Raw genomic sequence first — 10,440 nt, forward strand, 5'->3', positions numbered from 1 at the left:
TTAAATTGTTAAAATTGTGCAATGTGTCTTAACATTAAGTTTTTATTTACTTGGTTTTTGTCAAACATTTGTTACGAACAAGAGATTGTTGATTGTATCAATATGTACATGTTTGTGTAAGTTTTAATTTCTTTCAGAAGTTTAATTCTTTATTTTCTTCGCTGTTGCACTTCACGTCTCTCAGGCATGATCCTGTATCACTTTTCCTTGTCTTCTAGAGATATTGCTATTTCCACTACTGAACAATAAATTGAGGACTATAATAGATGACATAAAGGCTCCATTCCTTGCTGCTTTAACACAAGATGTACATGTCCTTCCCGACTTCCATGGAAATAGGTATATGATTAGTGATGAAAGGCCTTTTCAGGTTATAGTGCCTAAGTTTTGTTATAGATCTTTGAGCTGTTAACTTCTTCATACTACAGGTCTCCTACTGCAGATCCAAAAGCAAAAGGAGTTATTTGTGGCATGACCCTTGATACAAGTAATAGACAATTGGTTGTTCTATACTTTTCTGCTGTGTAGGGTATTGCATATGGTACACGCCATATTGTGGAGCATTGCAATGCTCATGGTCACACAGTAAGAAAGCATCCCTTTCAATCTTCATCCACTTTTTTTTTTGTGCAGTTACATGTTTTATATTATGTATAAACATATAACTGGACCTCATATTTTTAGTTGACTAGTATTATTAGGAGATTTTTTTTATATTGTAATTGTTTATCTTTTCAGTTATGTGTTTCTTAGTTAATGGAATGATGACTATATCACGAAATGTAATTTATTTTAAAACTTTATGTTCTTCCTTTTATATCTTTATTTCTGGCAGATTGACATGTTGCTTGCATGTGGTAGCCTTTCAAAAAACCCTGTGTTTGTTCAAGAACATGCAGATGTTATCGGTACTTATCTTCACTCTCTTTACTGTTTACATCTTAAAATTTTATCTCTGTAATCTTAAAATTAGTGTGCATTATTTTGATCGATGAATAGCCTTTGATGTGAATTTTCATTTATGCCACTGTGCGATGTTCATGTGTAGAGACGAGTAAAGAATAAGACGGTTGGTTTATATGCTCATCCAACATTTAGATGAAGAAAAAAATTAGGCACTGGTTAACAGTGGATATTCTTGCCCCTGATGTAGCTACATTGTTGCTTATTAGTTCAACCATTGCACCAAAAATTGTTGATACATGTGCATTTACTTGCATTTACCTCTACTGCAATGAAGTCTCAATGTTCACTAGTTATTAATTATTATGAATATGCTAGGAAAGTCTTTTAATTTTGAATTGTTAGCTTGAATAGTTCATGGAACCTCAAACTGAATTTTGGGTAGTTCATACCAGTAAGGCTGGTGTTGAGTTTCAGAGTTGGAAGAACTAAGCGGGTTTAATGTGTAGACAAATCTTTCTTTTACATGTATAAAAATTAAAGAAATATGCACTAAATTCAATATTGTAAGTCTATGATAGCTTGCTCTGACTACTTTTGAGAATAATAGTTTTTTTTTCCAGTGTTGTGTGCATGTTAACAAACTTAATGCTTATTTGTTCATGATTGGTGCAGTTGCCCTATTGTACTACCACAAGAAAGTGAGTCTGTGTTTCCGTAAAAAATATGCCAGTCTTAGTGAGGCCATAAGGGCTCTGAATGCAGCCGGTCAGGTATGCATGAGCTCTTGGTTCTGAATTTTCAGTTTAATTCATAACTTTCATGACATTTAACTAGGTATAAACCAATAAATGATTAGAGGAGAGGTTTTAAGTGAGTGCAAAACATAATGCAGCTATTCTTTTGTCTGTTTTTGCTGGAATTCCTATTAGTCATTGTTCTCTCTTGGTTCATCCTATTATCACCACCTCCCTCCACCTCTCTAAGAAAAAAAAAAGAGAAAAACAGACAAAAGGAATTTGAAGGAAGTATTACTTCAATGACGTTGACCTGCAAAGCAATTATGCTAAGAAATTTTATAGATCAGTTGTGAATAAATAAATCTAAAGGACCTTGCTTAAGATTGGGGCTTGAAGTTGATGGTAGAATTCGGCAACATAAGGCAAACTTTACCTCAATGCTCCTTCAAAGTTTTGGCGTTTCTATGTAATATAGAGAAGAAGTTGCAGAAATTGCCTAAATGAATTTTCACTTGTATTTTGTTTCTTATGCCATACTTTAGCACTACCCAGGTCTAGTCATTTGGTTGAAGTTTTGATTACATTAATAAACCACCTCTACATAGCCTTAAACTACATTAATTTGTTTTTTCTATTCACTGCCTTTACTAGTCAATATGTTTTAAATTAGTAACAACTTGCTATTTTGTTGTCAACGGCACATGGATTGGCTCCCGTTAATTTCAAAATCAATAGAGAGTTGTATGTTACTATATAAAAAAATTTGTAAACTGAGAGGACTGTGGGGATGGTATATGCAGCTTACTTGATTTGATTAAACATTAAACCAATATTCTAAAATGTAAGTAGCTGCTAACCTGGGATTAATATTTGTGCAAACTATTCTACTCTATTGTCAGATATTTCTTTTATTAATATCCATTTGATTCAGTGTAATTAACATGACCCTTTTCAGGTCATTCATCCATCAAAAGACCCAAAGGTGAAGCAGTATCATGATGCCAAATACCGAGTATTCCTAGAGCTTTATGAGTAGCAACTGTCTCAACGTGCATTAATTGCTAAAGCTTTGGAATAGGTCCTGTTACTGCTCAGGACTTGTGTAAACTTGTGCAGGATCGTGGGAGTTTGAAAAAATCTCAAAATGAAATTCTTGTAAAGTTGATTAGCATTTCCAACAGGTACATAGCCTAGAGATTTTACAATAGTTCAGAGCTTTGAAAATAAATCGTGCTTCCGATTTTTTATTTTCTTGTCAGCTTGTTATTGATTCCACCGTAGGAATGGCTTCACACTTAAAGTCTCAAGGTCTTTGACTAGAAAGTTTCGAACAATCTTATATCTTTATGAACTTATGATTCTACGGGAATTAAATGGAAGGAGAAAAAGATTCCTTGATATCGCACTTTGCATAATATTTAAATAAACTGTATAAAGAGAAAAACAAACTATCAATGTGAACAAAAGAAATTATAACAAGAAAAAGAAGTTTACGGAAAAAAGAAAAGAGAAAGCAAAAAGGCATAGTGGCTTCCTGTTGTTCAAAGCATTGAACGGTGATTAGGACCTGTTTGGCTAAGCTGTCGCCGATAACTGGTAGTCTGCAGTTAATAGCTTATTGATAATTGTGTTTGATAAAATCATCTATAGTTGTTGTTGTTTATATTCTTAATGACGTAGACATTAATTTAATTATTTTTTCTCCTTTTTATTAAAGTACAATATTACTTGTTCTTCTAAAAGAATTTTATAAAAGAAATAACAAATATTTTATTTTAATATTAAATTAGTATTTTTAAGGGATTTAAGAAATACTTTAAATTGTTGTTTATTTATTTAAAAAACAAATTCAAGTTAAGTTATTTTAAATTAAAAATAAAAGAATAGTAAATAAGATTAACTAAATAATAAAAGGTTAATTTAGTCTATTCATTTTAAAATTAAAAGTTGGTGAGAAGTTTCAAATTTGAGTTGTTGTAAATTGAAGTCGACTGCTTTTCTGAAAAATTATTAGTTGTTTTCCAATAACAATGTCAAACACTCTTAATTTTAAAAGGGTTTTAAGTGGCTCATTTACCAAGCTAAAATTAATATCTAGTTGAAATTGAGTTACCAAAAATAATTTATATTCTCTTTCATATTTATTATTAAATTTAAAGATTAAATAATTAATTATAAACTCATGCACATAGTCATATTGGATGGATATATAATAAAACTTTGAAAAGATATAAAAAATATAAATGGTAAAAAATATCGGAAACGTGTCGTAAGAGTACCGACATATATACTACTAAAAATTATTTATTTTTCAAGAGGACCAATATATATACTACTAAAAATTATTTATTTTCAATTGTGGACAATTAATAATCATAGAATTCTAAAATGTGTACCAAAAAGAGAGGAAGAAAAAACACTAAGAAGTGAAAAAATAATATTGATTACGAGAAGCCTATGTGAATAGTACTCTAATGGCAACTTCTGTCATAGTTGCAATTAGTGGTGTTATTGCACACTCTATTTTGTTAAGACAAGACAAAAATAAAAAATTTTAGATTTAAAATACTATTTTACTCATAATAAAAAGTTATCAAGTTATACAAAATCAATAAAATACCATATAAAATATTTCTCAAATTTAGTTTTATTTTTTTTGTATTAAACTTTCCTCTTTAATTTACTTTTATGATTATCATTTTCAAAGTTCTTATTTGTTAGTCCTTTTAATAATTTCTAAACATCTTTAAGAATAGCTATTATTAAAATATAAAAATAAGTTTCTAAATAATTTTAATTAAAATAAAAAAAATTACTCTATTTTATGGAATGGATTGAAAATATTACTTCATATTATGAATTATATTGAACAGATAAAATAAAAAATTCAAATATTTTGAAAGGATAATATAAAATAAATATGAAAATTGTATTGCATAAAATAAATATACTTATCATTTTAATATATAAAAAAAAAACTTAAGTAAATAAGATGTTTTAAAGACAAATTAAAAAGTTATTTTTTTATTAGAGAAAATATTATAATTGGTTAAGGTAAAAATTTTATGTGTCCAATGATATTTTTATGTCCCAATTGACGGATAAAATAGTTTTTTTTTTTTATGTTAAACATAAGTTTTCTAGTTAAAATGTAATAATAACACTATCCAATTTTTATTATTTTCATTTGCAAATTTATTAAAGTTGTATTTCCTTTCTTAATAAATTCGGTGGGAATCACTTACTCATTGATTAATATAGAAATGCTAAGCTAAAAATCTTTCACTTTTAAATTAAAATTTTGAAATTCCTTATAAACTAGAAATGTAGTAAATTCTAACGGTAAAAAAAAAAACAAGGATTTTCTTTGAATTTGAGGAAGAGGAAAATGTAGCTAATTAGAGAATTTTTTTACTGTTGATGAGTAATATGGATCCATTCTCATAATAGCATCTGAAATGTTCTTTTCCCTCCATTCTTTTCCTTTCACCCAGTTTTGAAACCCACAATGAATCCTGTGATTCTCCTAGTGCTGAAATCCTCAATTTCAGTTTTAATCAAAATGTCTCTCTTTTGTTCCTTGTTCTTGTGATGCTACCTATTCTTCTGTAGATTTAATTTGATTGTTGTTACTTTCTTGTTTAAACCGGGGAAATGGGTTTATTCTCAAGCATTTGACATAAATCTGTTGCATATCGCAACAGTCATTGGAAGAAGAGAAGAAAACAATAAATCTGGACTTTCTAAATCTAGCATGTCGTTTCATATGTCTTAGTTCTTATTCTTCAAATGGGTTTAATGAAGTTTTCGTGTGCGATCATTTTTCGGATTTCTATTGGCAAAATAAAAGAAATTATTTATTTTTCCAATTGTTAGAGCTTCATTTGATATTCTTGAAAAAAAGAAAAGAGGAGAATCCCTTTTTAGTAGGGGTTTTGTGCTGAAGAAAAAAAAAATCTCCCTTTCTACCACTAGTAGAATTTTTGAAAAAAATAATCCTTTGATTCAAGCCAAGCAAAAAAGCCCAACTGTCGGTTGTCTCCATATTTCATCCGCTGCAACATAGAAGGAGTGAAAATCCTCAATTTTAGTAGTAATCACAATACCCTATCGTCTGTTCTTTTTCTTGATCATTTCAATTAAAAGCTCTTGTTTCTGTGATGCTACCTGATATCTGATAAGTGTGTTGATGGACATGAAAATATGGTTCCTTGGTTTGATATTGTGTTGATACCGTTTTGTTTGTTCTAATTTGCAGAAGTTGGTTCGGCGACTTCATAAACCGTAGCAGGTTGCTTATGATAATACTCAGTTCTTGTGATTTTTTACTTCTGTGTTTCTGTTTACTATCAGTATTTGCTCCTACAAGGCCCACAACAGGAGGTTCAACAAGATGCAAACACCCAAAATTTGGAATCACCGCAGCTAGAAGACATACAAAATTGGGATGGCCAGCAAAAGGAACTAGATCTGATTGGACTCTTCATTAGTACTACTATGTACACTTGGGTAAAAATTCATTTGGTCAGTATGAAAATATTTTATAGGAGTAGGAATTATACTTTTACTGGATTACTATATTTTGTATTTTCACTAAGCATGTAGGGATGCTAATCTTCATTCTTTATTAGTGAAAGTCATAACATAGCTGCTAAATAATGATTGGTCTCAGGAGAAGAAGAAAATAAGAATTTATTTCAGAAATGGGAAATTAAGGAGAACTGTTCAAGGTAACATATATTTTTAACATTTTCTCTCTACATATTTAACACAAACCTATTGCATACGTAGCAGTACTAGAAACAAGAGAAGAGAAAACAACATCCCAAAAAGTAGCATGTCGTGTGATAGTTTTTAGTGCTTTTTCTTTAATGGGTTTTAGTTATTTTGTTATTTTATTGAAGTTTTGATAGTTTTTGTTGTTCTATAATTTTGACTCTCTGTTGGCAAGATAAAAAGATATTTTATCTTTTGTTTTATTTTTCCAATTGCTAGAGTTTTTCATGTATTATTCTTGACAAGAAAACAGGAGACTACCCTGTTTGGTTGTGGTTTTATGCTAAGAAAAAAGGTTCTCCCTTTCTTAAACAGTACTACTTGTTGCATCAATTTTGTGAAAAAATAAATTGAAAAAAGAATTGTTCAAAAGACGATATGATAAGCTGATGAAGCTGGAAGAGTCAAATAGGATGTTGATGTTAATGCATTCCAACGACGTCGTTTCTAATTTAGTAATGACGACTCTATCCGCTTTCTTACATCAATAATTCCTTCTCATGGTACCATTTTCCTCGATACTACGAATCATAATTTAAATTTTAATATTTAATTTTCTTTCTTTATTTTCAAACTAAATATATTTATTTCCATAGACAAAATTATGCTGCAATCTCAACATAAAAATGAAGTGCTATTTAATCACACAACACATACCTATGGTGATATCGAAAATTATCTTTTTATTATTAGTCTGTCAATTCAATTGCATTAAAATTTGTTTGATTCTCTTTAAATTTTTATTTTAATATTTCAGATTTCCAATTTCTTTTCTAGAGGAAGCGTCACATTTATTTAATCAAATATTAGAAATGGAAGACGAGGTTTTAGGTCGGACTTTTACTTGTTTATTTATTTTTTAACTGATTTTTATTTGCCATTATGTTTGAATATATGCGAGCGTATATATTTTTAAAATGATCAGTATTATAGTTTCATTTTCCTCATAAGTTGTCGAAATGTTATATCAACTGCTTGTTGCCTGCTTTTGTCATTAAATAAATAAAATTTGTGATGATTGAAATGTAAAAGTTAGTAAATTGTATCTTCTGCACGTTTTGTTTCTATAAAGACAATATGTGATTTTAATATTATTTCTTTTTTGTCTCTCTAATTAAAGTTCTGATACTAAATTTGCACATGTTTGAATTTCTGAAATGATATTAGTATGGTACCAATTATAAATTGCAACTGCTTGAATTTAATGTTTATAACAATACAAAAAAATAGGAACCATATATTTTCTTGCCAACGCATGAGACTTGTGCATTTTTATGCTAATAGATTTGTTAGGATGAGATTTTACTGGAATTTGGATGTTGGATGGAAATTGTATGTAATGTAACTAAATATGTTGATATAATAATTATATTAAGCAACAGCCAGATCTCTTTGTTTTTAATAGTTGTTGCTTAAAACAATGACTAATTTGATTCTTGATATCAATACTTTCATGATTCTACTTGTATTATATCTTGAACTTTCGTCTGAAATGCTCTGCGATACAAACTAGGAGGGAGTAGCTTAATTTTCACAGGTTGCAAGGCTACTGCCCCTCGTAATTTTTCCATGTATGCCAGTAAGATTCAAACATGAAACTTGCATTAATGCTTTTTTGCCAAATTGTTCTTTTCTTCCATATCATTGATTGCTTCTCGGTTATCTATATGTCCTTTGGGAGATTTAGTTAAATTATAGAAGCAATACAAATACTAGTAAATTAATCTTCTTGTCAAATTTACAATGTAGATCATATTACACGTTTCACGGAATATACATAAATCTAGTACAACAAAATATTTGGCTTTTTATTGTGCTTTATTTCGTAGAAAGATACGTCTGTGAGGTGACTAATAGAAGTTTCTATTGTTATCTTGGTCCATAATTGATTGAAAAACAACATGTTTTATGTTTATCATATTGTTTATGTCAAGGTCTTTTTTAATAACTTTGACATTTTACAACAAGTAAGCATGAGTAATTCTTTACTCAGAGGATTGAACCTTTGGGCTTTCATTCTTTTCATTCTACTTAGATATTACTTTCCTTCTCTCTGTTTTACTCGAGGAACATATGGAAGTAAGCAATGAATTTCTATATAAAGAGTTGACACTTGCCAGCGTTGTTAAATATTATCGCTACGCAATGATGCAGTTTAGGAATCATATTTTTTAATGCCTTCTTGTCATGGCTATGATGATTTCTCCTTTTTTACTCTGATTCAGATGGAAATTTTGAATGAGTAGACGAGTAGATGAGGTTGTAAATATTGATAACTATGAGACACACTAAGACTTTTATGACTGGTTTATCAATTTTCACTTAGTTGCATGATTCTATTCCATATGTGAGAAGGAAAAGAAAGCTAGAGTGCTGAGTATGATTCATTCAGACCACTTGCGGCTAAATTTGAATAGGTCTAGCCATCTGATTGAGAGGTATGATTTCCCTTTTCTTGATATTTTCCTTCTCCGACATCGGTGGGTAGCAAGTTTGATTTAGGAGAACTCAAGGATTTGTTGTGAAAAAATTTATCTTTTAAAACATGTATTTTAATGAAAAATGCACTAAATTCAAGATCGTAAGACTATGATAACTTGCTCTTGAGCTTACTCTTTATGTGTAGCTCGTTCGCTTAGTTAGAACCTAGAAAGTGCTACTTTATTTTAGAAATTCGAGGATGGACTTTTATAAGGGTGGAAGATTGTAACACCTAGATGTCCTGGACCTCAAGATCAATCTTTGGTCCGATGGGTCTATGGGTACTTATAGGAAAAATTTAGAGTAATCTAAATTTTATCGTTTAATGAATTCGTGTTGATATGTTAGGACTACTTTGATGACAGAGTTGTTTTTTTAAACATTTTTATGAGAAAATGATTAAATAATTGGAATTTAATTGTAGTAGTTCATACGTTTTATTTTAGAGTTTTAAATAAATTAAGCATATACAGTTAAAATGGCACTTTGATCCAATGGTTGACTTATGGCTATTTTTCTAAGGACTACCCAATAGATTTTTGTAAACTAGAATTAGGGATCTTCCTTTTTCTTTGAATTGATTTCTAGTTTGATGATTGAATTGAATTGGTTGCGATATAGTATGATGAAGATTATTGTGTTTATTGTATGGGGATGGGCAATAGATAACCCTAATTTGTCTATTTATGATTAGATAACCTGAAGTCACTAAGCATGGTGCATGGAGCTTATTTATGGAGCATCATACTGTGAGTAGTATACTATATACATATGTATGTATATGCGTTATCCCCTCCCATTTGCATTAAGCATGCCTTTAAATGCGAATGAGATTGATGTTACTAAGTGATCAATATGATATGTGTGCATGCATTGTGTGAAAATTTGATTTTAATTGCTTAGCGGGATTGAGTTGAACCTCCTAGACGATGGGGCAATCATCAGACCATCTGTGTTGAGGGTGCAAGCTTGAGGAATAATATTAGTCTAGAAGTGCTTTGTTACCTCGACTATTGTTGCTTGCTGTTTATCAATATTGATGTGATTGTTTATGCTTATATTATTTTGATGCTAATTGGATAGGGAAAGTAGGGACCTCTTGATGTCCAAGAGATTCTTGATGGATTACTAGAGGGTTCAAAAATCTGATATTCAGAGAATCATGGTCTATTAGAGTTGAAATAAATAATAATTGACTGAAAAACACTGTTATGTTTATTCCATCTATCTCAAGGTATTTATACAAGATACCTAGACCTATTTAAGGTAGTCAACTATATAGAAATAATTACAAGAAAGGTAAGTCAACTATATAGGAATAATTACATGAAATAAATAGAGGAATATTACAGCTATAATTAATAGGAATGAGGGCTTTCCTATAAACGGATGGACAAACAGAGGTAGTTAATAGGATTTTTTCACATCTATTAAGGGCAATCATTCAAAAAAATTTGAACAATTAGGAAGAATGTTTGCCATATGTTGAGTTTGCATACAATAAGAGTATTCATACTACAACAAATTGTTCACCTTTTGA

Source organism: Ricinus communis, chromosome 10 (assembly GCF_019578655.1).
Source record: "Ricinus communis isolate WT05 ecotype wild-type chromosome 10, ASM1957865v1, whole genome shotgun sequence".
In the NCBI taxonomy this organism is placed as follows: domain Eukaryota; kingdom Viridiplantae; phylum Streptophyta; class Magnoliopsida; order Malpighiales; family Euphorbiaceae; genus Ricinus; species Ricinus communis.